Source organism: Mauremys reevesii, linkage group 1, assembly GCF_016161935.1.
Source record: "Mauremys reevesii isolate NIE-2019 linkage group 1, ASM1616193v1, whole genome shotgun sequence".
Lineage (NCBI taxonomy): Eukaryota > Metazoa > Chordata > Testudines > Geoemydidae > Mauremys > Mauremys reevesii.
In genome coordinates, this window is record NC_052623.1 from 177,867,007 (window position 1) to 177,876,295 (window position 9,289).

Sequence of the window (9,289 nt, forward strand, 5' to 3'; positions counted from 1 at the left end):
AGCTGGAGGCTGCCTCGCCCCCGTTTTATTTCAATAAAGTCAGTATTGTTGTGTCTTATTCCTGCATTCTTTATTACTTCATCACACAAATGGGGGGATACCTGCCATGGTAGCCCAGGAGGGGTGTGGGAGGAGGGCAGCAACGAGTGGAGTTGTTGCAGGGGCACCCCCTAGAATGGCATGCAGCTCATCATTTCTGCAGGATGCCGTTTGCCTCTCAATTTCTTTAGGAGGCTTGCCTGATATTCTAGGTAGGACTGACTCTACCTTTAGACAAAACATAAAGAAGGGAATGACGCGGGGAGTCATTCCCATTTTTGTCCATGCACCCCCGACCGACCTCACCGAGGCCGGCCAGGAGCACCCATGACAGCAGCAGACAGTACAATAGGACTGGTAACTGTCATTGCCAATTTCCAAAGCAGCAGATGGTGCAATAGGGCTGGTAACCATCTCTGCTACCTTGCAAAGGCAAGTGAATGCTGCTGTGTAGCGCTGCAGTACCGCGACTGTTACCAACATCCAGCAGACATATGGTGACAGTGAAAAAAGGCTGAACGGGCTCCATGGTTGCCATGCCATGGCATCTGCCAGGGAAATCCAGGGAAAAGGGCGCAAAATGATTGTCTGTCGTTGCTTTCATGGAGGGAGGATTGACTGATGACATTTATCCGTAACCACCCGCGACAAATTTTTGGCCCCATCAGGCATTGGGATCTCAACCCAAATTTCCAATGGGTGAGGGAGACTGTGGGAACTATGGGATAGCTATGGGATAGCTACCCACAGTGCAATGCTCCAGAAGTCGACGCTAGCCTCGGTACATGGACGCACACCGCCGAAATAATGTGCTTAGTGTGGCCGCATGCACGCGACTTTATACAATCTGTTTCCAAATACCGGTTTCTGTAAAATCGGAATAATCCCGTAGTGTAGACATACCCTTATACTTACAAGCAGCAATAAGGAGTCAAAGAGTCCATGGGGATTTTCTTAACTCACTCTTTTTTTATTAACATATTTTAAGTCCCATGAGTAGAAGACCAGAAGAGTGTTCAGCATAGAACATTCTACAAAATTATTTACTGAAAATAAACGGGTCTTCAGAAACAAAATAAAACTCAGGGATTTTCACAAACCACTGAAACATCATGATTGAATCACAGGAAAGCAGGAATGTCTGAAGATTTTATATAAAGTTTTGGAAAGAATCCAAAGCTGAATGTTTGGGATTAATGAACATTATGAATGAGATTTCAAAAACACAATTAAAAAGTATAAAAATACAAAAACAAACAAAAATGATTTAATAAAAACTATTTCTGGTGAAAGAAATTCAGTATAATTATTATTAGGAAATAGAATTCTCTCTGTCTTCTGACAGTATGGGTCTGTTCATGGAAACTACGCTCTCATTATTTTATTCTGGTGGTGTTTGGACTGCAAGCTCAGATTCCATGGTTCTGATCCTGTAACTGGTTCCAGACAGACACAGAGGCCACCAGTCTGAATCCAGTTGCAAGATCAGATTTTTAGTCCAAGATATTTCTGTAAACAGCAGTGGGTAGATGCTAAGTGGGACAGTCAAATAACCTCTCCTTATTGTTCCATAAATAAGGCATCAAATATAACTAACAGAAGTGAGTTCTTGATTTCGACCTAGGGCCCGATCCAAATCCCACTAAAAGCAATGGAAAGACTCCCATTGACTTCAATGTGGTTTAGATTAGGTCCTTAGTTCCTAGAGGATGTTTCTTCACATCACAGAAAATGTAGCAAGACTTCTTACTTGAAAATGCTCAACCGAGGAGTCCCTGTAGTACTGAGATGTATGGCCAGAGCTGAGTGTGGTGTACAAATAGCAGCCTAGCTTAGTGCTGTTAAACTCTCAACTTCATGCCCAAAACAATTCAGAAAATTTCGAGTCTCCAAGAGAGAGCATAGAAGACCACTCCAAAGAATAAAAGACTCAGTGAAGATATGAGAAAGCTGAGTGGAGGAAAATAGCACTTAAAAGACGAGTGATAAGACTAAGTACTAAGCACAATTTCTGTCCAGATGCTGATAAAATAAATTGCATTACTATTATACTTGCAATACTATGTTTAATGTTGTTGCTGTATGCATTTTCTCAGAAACCTTTATTTTCCTGGATTTATAGCTGCATCATGTACTTCTGATGCACAAGTAGTCAAAACATTGGTTAAAAGACCTTCTGATATCATTGGGCATAAGAAAAAAATATTTTGCATACTGTTTATTTTCTGTTTACTTCAGACAAACAAGGGCTTTTGTATTTTTAACGCAACATGGAATTTTGCTGTCTACACAACATTTCAAAAGAAAGTTGGTTTTAATACATTAAGATGTCTCCCAGTCATCTTATATTTTCCATTGATTCCAATCAAATGTTTAATGCACTTCTATTCTAAACTATAAAATGAATAATAAGATTTCAATGTAATATTTTGATTGATTGCTTCAAGACTACATGGAGATGATTTACTAATTTCATTGCTGTTGATCCCCAGATTCAATAACAAGGTTCCTTGACTCTCAGTGGGACACCTATATTTGTAAGAAGCAATATATATAGTGAAGGGTACATTTTTTATGTGTATATTTCACATATTCACTTAAGGAAATACAAACATAAATAATACTGAATTTAAAATGTCATTCCATAGTCCCAGCAGGAGTTTGTTACTAAATAAAAGGACGATCTTTAAACAGCTACTGGTGGTTCTCAAACTGTGGGTCGGGACCCCAAAGTGAGTCATGACCTCATTTTAATGGGGTTGGCAGGGCCAGCATTACACTTGCTCCCCAATGTGCAGGACAAGTGTGTGCACTGTTACATCCCTCCATGCAGTGCAGTATATGCCCCCTATCAGCGACTGGCGAGCTCTGCTGATCACCACATAGGAGATAAAACCTTGGCCATATGCCCAGAAGGGAGCAGATCCTACATTCCCTTGAGCACAGGGGCTGGAAAACTGCATGGCCTTTATTTCCCCTCTCCCCTTGTGCACCCATATAAGTTCCAAATAGCATCTGGCTCTCAACATGGACACCTTGTCCCTCTGTTTGTTCATTCCCATCATGATAGATAGGACACGGTATGATTTGCAGCAAAGGGCAATGGGTCATCTATATACACATCAACATGATTGTAAACACCATCGGCTGAGGAGACTGCAAGTGATATCAGGGCTTTTAGCAGCTGGTTTCCTCATGAGAAAGTCAGAAAAGGTGAGAGATGGCATTTTTGCCTTACACCCCTTTACAACTGGAAGGCCAGTGACTTATAATCATTAACCTTAACCTTTTCTTTTGAGGAATGTACAAAAGTCCTTATCATTCTTTTAAAAAATCCAGATCCCTGTCTCCTGATGTTTATATTTGTAAGTTTAAATCCATGAAATACATATTCTATGACTAATCCCATGACCTAAATCCAACAGTCTCATTTGTATTTTATTTTTATTTGGTAAAATGCATTTGTTTTCCTTTTAATGTGCTTTTTTCTTTGAATGCGTATAGGATTCTATGAGACAATGTATTTCTGAAATAGCAAAATGATGTTTGCATGCACAGCTTCACAATTCAGCAGCAACATGATCACTTCATGAGACTGGGAAATGAATCACTTTAACAAATATAATGCACTTCACGTATTGGTTTTATAGTTCTCACATTGCAGAAAAATAAATTAAGGTATAATATGCAAAGAGGATGATTACTATTTGTCTCAGAGTATGTGGCTGCCCCAAGGGCATAAAACCAGAACAATGTACAACTCCTGGTGATATTCACAGGCAGAGATCTCACAGAAATAGTACTAGCTGGATAAGTTAGGCCTGGTCTATGCTTTGGGGGGGGTCAATCTAAGGTACGCAACTTCAGCTACGTGAATAGCGTAGCTGAAGTCAAAGTACCTTAGCTCGAATTACTTACCCGTCCTCATGGCGCGGGATCGACGTCCGCGGCTCCCCCGTCGACTCCGCTACCGCCACTCGCTCCGGTGGAGTTCCGGAGTCGACGGGAGCGCGTTCAGGGTTCGATATATCGCGTCTAGATGAGATGCGATATATCGAACTCCGAGAAATCGATTGCTACCCGCCGATCCGGCAGGTAGTGAAGACGTACCCTTAGTTATTTTAAGATAATGTGCTTTAACATGAGTATTCAGTATTGTATAATGTCATACAATAGTTGGGGGGGCTATAATCTCTCTCAGTGTGTAACAGTAACATTTTGCTTATTATATTTCCATAAATATTGCCCAGAGTCAGATACAGGATTCATAGTTACTATGAAGTAGGTGAGGTTTCCGTATGTGCTTGAGTATTGGTATATACTCAAGTGCTTGGGCTTCAGAAAAAGTCAAGAGAGTTATGGAAGAAATTACCCCAGAAATGACCAGGAGTTTTATCACCAGCATTTCCCCCTCCAACTGAACATAAAAATAGAATAATGGACAAAGAAGTATGAGAACATAAAAATAAAGCTTTAAGGACGGGAGGTGGCACAACAAGTATGTATTTGTTTAACTGAGTTGATGAGAATGAAAATGACACCTTAAAAAATATTGAGACTGTACTTGCCCACTGATCTGTGCCTTCATTTGGTGGAAAGAAGATGCCACTGCTTCACAAGCGCATGCCTAACCTATCTCCTTAACTAGTACATATTCTGCTTTCATGATTGGCGTTCTTCTGAAATGATAATTGTACCGTGGACTTTCCTTTCCCATATCAAGTAAAAATGAAACAAACTAGATTTTTTCTTCCCTGAGATTGACTGCCTGTGTCAGACTGATTAGCAGTGACAGAGCACAAATTAAGTTTTTGAGGCTGTGAGAACATTCTTATGTGGAAACAAAATTGCCCACTGCTTTTTATAATAAATCGAGATGGGAAAACCTGAACAGATGTGGGTGTTCAGTTTATGTAAGAAGCCAACAGTTCAGCTATGGATCTGATATTTACGTGAGATATCTGAACTTTTCAGGAACTCTCTCCATATACCACCTCCCAGCAATAATGCAAGCTCCCCTACTGCCTGCTGTTGGGAGAGAGAAGAAACAAGCTCCCTTCTTTTCTGGGGGGATATTTTTGCAAGTAGCAGCCCATTTTCTCACACAATTGTCAGGAGTGGCTGAACAACCCACTTCCTTAATCCAATGTTCCCTCACCTGCACCTACTGCTGTACCCAGCTTTAAAACTGTAAAAGTATGCTGAGGCTTTAGACTACTTTGTAAAAGCATGGCTAGCTTCTTCTGTTCATCTATTACAGGTGCTGGCATTCTAGAGGCAGGTGATATTTGATCCATACTGACTTCTTTAATAGATTCAGCTTGTCAACCTACCCTAAATATGACAGGAGGTGAGAAGAGCTCCCTGAACAGAGGACTCTAAGTTTAGTAGGCTTTGGTGGGCTAATAAAGATGAGTCTATGCAAACCACTTGCTCCTACTTCCAGTTTATAGTGGAAGATAAAGTCCACAGTACGTGGAGGTAGGGTGAAATAAGACCATAAAGAAGTTTGAGTCATGAAGGCCACTGCAGCAGATTTTCAAAGGTTAAATGACAGCTACATGCACATCTTATTAGATTGGTTAGCCTGTCTCCTGGATCCCTGCTTGTCTCTGTCAGGTCTTGTCTTTTAGACTGTGAGCTCTTTGGGGCAGAGACTGTTATTTATGTCTTTGCGCAGTGCCTGGTGAAAGGGAGCTCATCCTGACTGTGAACTTCAGGTGTTACTGCAATATAAACATTTAACGTCTGTTGAAAGTCAATGGGAATAGGTACCTAACTCATTTTCTATCGTGGGAAATCTCCCCACTTGGATTCAGAGATATAGAAGTAGAAAATGAAGGTGGAAGCGATCTTGCTCAACTCTTATTGAAGTGAATGGGAATTGAGTATGTTCAGCACCTCACAGGACTGGGGCTAATTTAGAGAATTATATGATCCTACTTTCTGGAGTGAAAATAGGAGCTGCTCACTTTTTAAGTTTTAATTATTCTTTAAAGGGAAACTAATTATTCATCAGAAACAATTAAACTGCCTCCCCCCATATACATAATTAACAATAGTACTAGTAAAATTTACTCAGTGCACCAAAGCTACTAATCTGTGAGTGGATTAACTATGATCTCAGATTATTTCCCATTGAAATTAATTGGAAAAATATTTATCCCTGACTTATTCTCTTTGTTTGGATTTACATAATAGGCCTATCAGGAAGATGCAGGTATAAGAGCAATCAGTTTTTTAAGGCACATACATTACAAAAAATCAATGTTTATATGATAGTCCTGATGTGTTTTGGGGAAATAGCAATGTGAATATCTCCATTCAACCCAACTTCTCAGAAGATGTCTTGAATAAATAGGACTTAGCACTATGGGGGCAAACAAATTCTACATCAGAGGGCTTTCTTGGGTGGGGGAGGAGCATCTGGCCCTATCGCTGAAAAGTTTGTGGGTTTCGTTGTTGGAGGAGGCTAATGGTGTGGTCGCTCTAAGGGATGACTTGAAGACCAAAGACTGAGAGGAGTCAACATGCTATCCTTAGAAGAGAATAGAGAGGAGGCTCCTGAAGGTAAATGGAAAGTCAGAGGTGTGTGCTTTTTGGAGGTCGGAGTAGGGATTGGTGAGCTTTGGAAACTGTTCCATTATACAAGGGTGGCTTCTGGGCAGGGAGGTCATCATTTAAAAAATCTTGGTCTGGCTTAGGTTTGGCTTTTGGCCACTTAAAGACATTTTGAAAAAAACTCTTCTGTCTTATTGTGCTTTTTGCATTTGAGCTAGAAGATTTCACAGGACATTTGTGGTAGAACAGTGAAATATAGAGGAACATGCCAGGTTGAAGATCCTATGAACCATGCCATCTGTATTTCATGGTTAAGCCACAACTTTGATTAATAACAAGTTTTTATATAATATACTTATGAACTCTCATGAACAGTATAATATTCTATAATGTATTTATAGGGAATTCTAAATGTCCTGTTGTCTTGTTGCTGAGGAGGTCCCACCATTTGTGAAACTCGTGTTTTAATATCTGAGAAATAAAAGAAATCCCTATAGAAGGGTAAGTCCTGTGTTTTAGTCACTTGATTTTTGGTCAGTTGTGAGTACTTGCATATACCAAGAACTAAGCACTTGGTTATGGTCTCAGGCTCAGATCTTCAGCTGCAGTTCATGATTGACTTCACTGGAGCTGCACTGATTTACACCAGCTGAAGAGTTGGGCCTAATATTTTTCCTGATCAGTTCATCTCTATTTTCAGGCTGTTAATCTGATACAGTAGATGTGTTAAACATTTTAAGCCAATATTGTCAAATTTTAGGTGCCTAACACACCCCTAGCTGCCATTGAAGGAAATGTCAAGAAAATGGGAATACGAGAAACAAAGAAAAAGGAAAGAGAAAGCTAGAGACAACACACTTGGCTTAATGGTGCCTCATGCTGGCAGAGTTTAAGGTCCTGATCCGCCAGCTATGTTTACACAGGCAGACTCCATTGTCTGATTTCAGTAGTTTAGTTGGATCTCTACACAGCACAGCTGGGGTGAACACAGAAACAAGAGTCCACTTTTTGCTGCATCTGCAGTTGGAGTTAGGGGTGTGATTGCAAATAGGTCTTTGTGAGTTGGCTCTAGCTCTCATCAAGTTAGTGTGCTAAAAGTAGTAGTGTAGCCTGGGCAGTGGCAGGCTAGCAGTGCTGATTAAGTATGCGTGGGTTTGTGGAGCCAGGTCCACATCCTGTAACTAAGTGTGTAGGTGAATCAGTCCTAAAAATAACAGTGTCAAATGATTTATTATCTATTATTTTATTCCTTCTCAGATAAAAACTTTTTAAAAGAATTTATTCAGATCCTGGTCCTGTCATGAGCTACATGCTGGGGAGTCCCTTCACAGAGACCTGGCGACTTCAGTGAGCCTCTGGGAAAGCTCAGGAGCAAAGCTGTGCAAATAACTGATTTGATTGGTTTGGTGGATGATTTGAATGGAAAAAAATGGGGTCAAATGAAATATTTTGTTCAACACAAAACTATCAATTTTTAAAAACTTTTTAAAAATTAAAGTTCAATTCAAAACCAAAAGTTCTTCTGAATCAAAAAATCAAAATGTTTTATTTTGTCACAATGAAACATTTTGACTCAGAATTGTTTTGATTGAAACAACTTGGTGGATTTCACACATTCAGGAAATGTTTTGGTAGACCCAAGTCTGAATTTTTGGTGAGAAAATATTGTCTGAAAAACTTTGTCCAGCACTACTAAGGAATCTTCTTGTGCTTCTCATTACAGGGTGAGAGACCAAGGCAATGGACTGCTACCCGTCTCTTGAATGAAGGGTCTGTCAAAGCAGCCAATTTTCTGTGTTATAGGGCAACATCACATACTTTTGATTTCATTATTTAGTAGTAGTATAAAAAGGGCAATAAATCGAGTTATAAAAGTAGATTAGGGTTATGGTATCACAAGAGAGTTTGTGTGGACTTGAAAGTATGGTAAACAGTCATCTCTGATTTGATGGGGTGGAACAGTTTCCTGCATGTGTAGCAATGCAGGACAGTAAGGAGTGTAGAGATGACATCTGAGGCCAGAGTAAGATCATCATATCAGAACCTAGCTGATTGTCCCGCAGGACAAACTCATAAGGGGTCCTCTCTGCTTCAAAGCTATCAGCTTCCCAGGTAGTCAACTGAAAGAAACAATGTTAAAATAACTTTTCCAGCCATACTTTGGCATGTGGGAATTTACTATTTAGCAGCATCTATATGAGCTATATGCCTACATCCTTCTATACCACAGTGTAAACTTATTTCTGAGAGTCTGACCTCCAGAAGAAACAAAATTTAGAGTGAAGGTTCCCACTCTCCCCTTAATATTCCATGAAGTTCCTCATTATTGTGGCTGCGTGCTGATCTCAGATCCCTGCATTTCCTCATGTTTGGCTGACTGTGTGAGCAAAGCCCACCTTGGTAACCTCAATTCTGTATTTTCTTGCCTTTGCATTTGCATCAGACCCCAAATTTTGCTTTAAAGTAGTTTTCTTCTATGTTAATCAGTGATAATTATCAGCTGAATCTATAAATGTTGTTTTTAGATCAAAGGTGACAAATTTGTGTGTCTGTCCCTTTTTGTGGAGGGCTGAGGGAGGGAAAGTGCCAGGCTGCTTAAGTGATCCTGTACCATTGTTGAACAGAGATAAATTTTAATCCACTCCAGAAAGGAAAAGGAACATTTGTGTGATAGAGTAGATATTGGCAT

General features: G+C 40.0%; 1 long non-coding RNA gene across 1 annotated transcript in view; it reads left to right on the plus strand.

Moving 5' to 3' along the window:
• The window catches only part of LOC120395256, a 28,953-nt gene extending 20,300 nt beyond the window's left edge, over positions 1 to 8,653 (plus strand). Inside the window, exons 3-4 of the long non-coding RNA XR_005592547.1 lie at positions 7,002 to 7,101; positions 8,324 to 8,653. This is a non-coding gene — a long non-coding RNA (uncharacterized LOC120395256). The remainder of the gene's footprint in view (positions 1 to 7,001; positions 7,102 to 8,323) is intronic.
• The last annotated feature ends 636 nt before the right edge of the window (positions 8,654 to 9,289 follow it).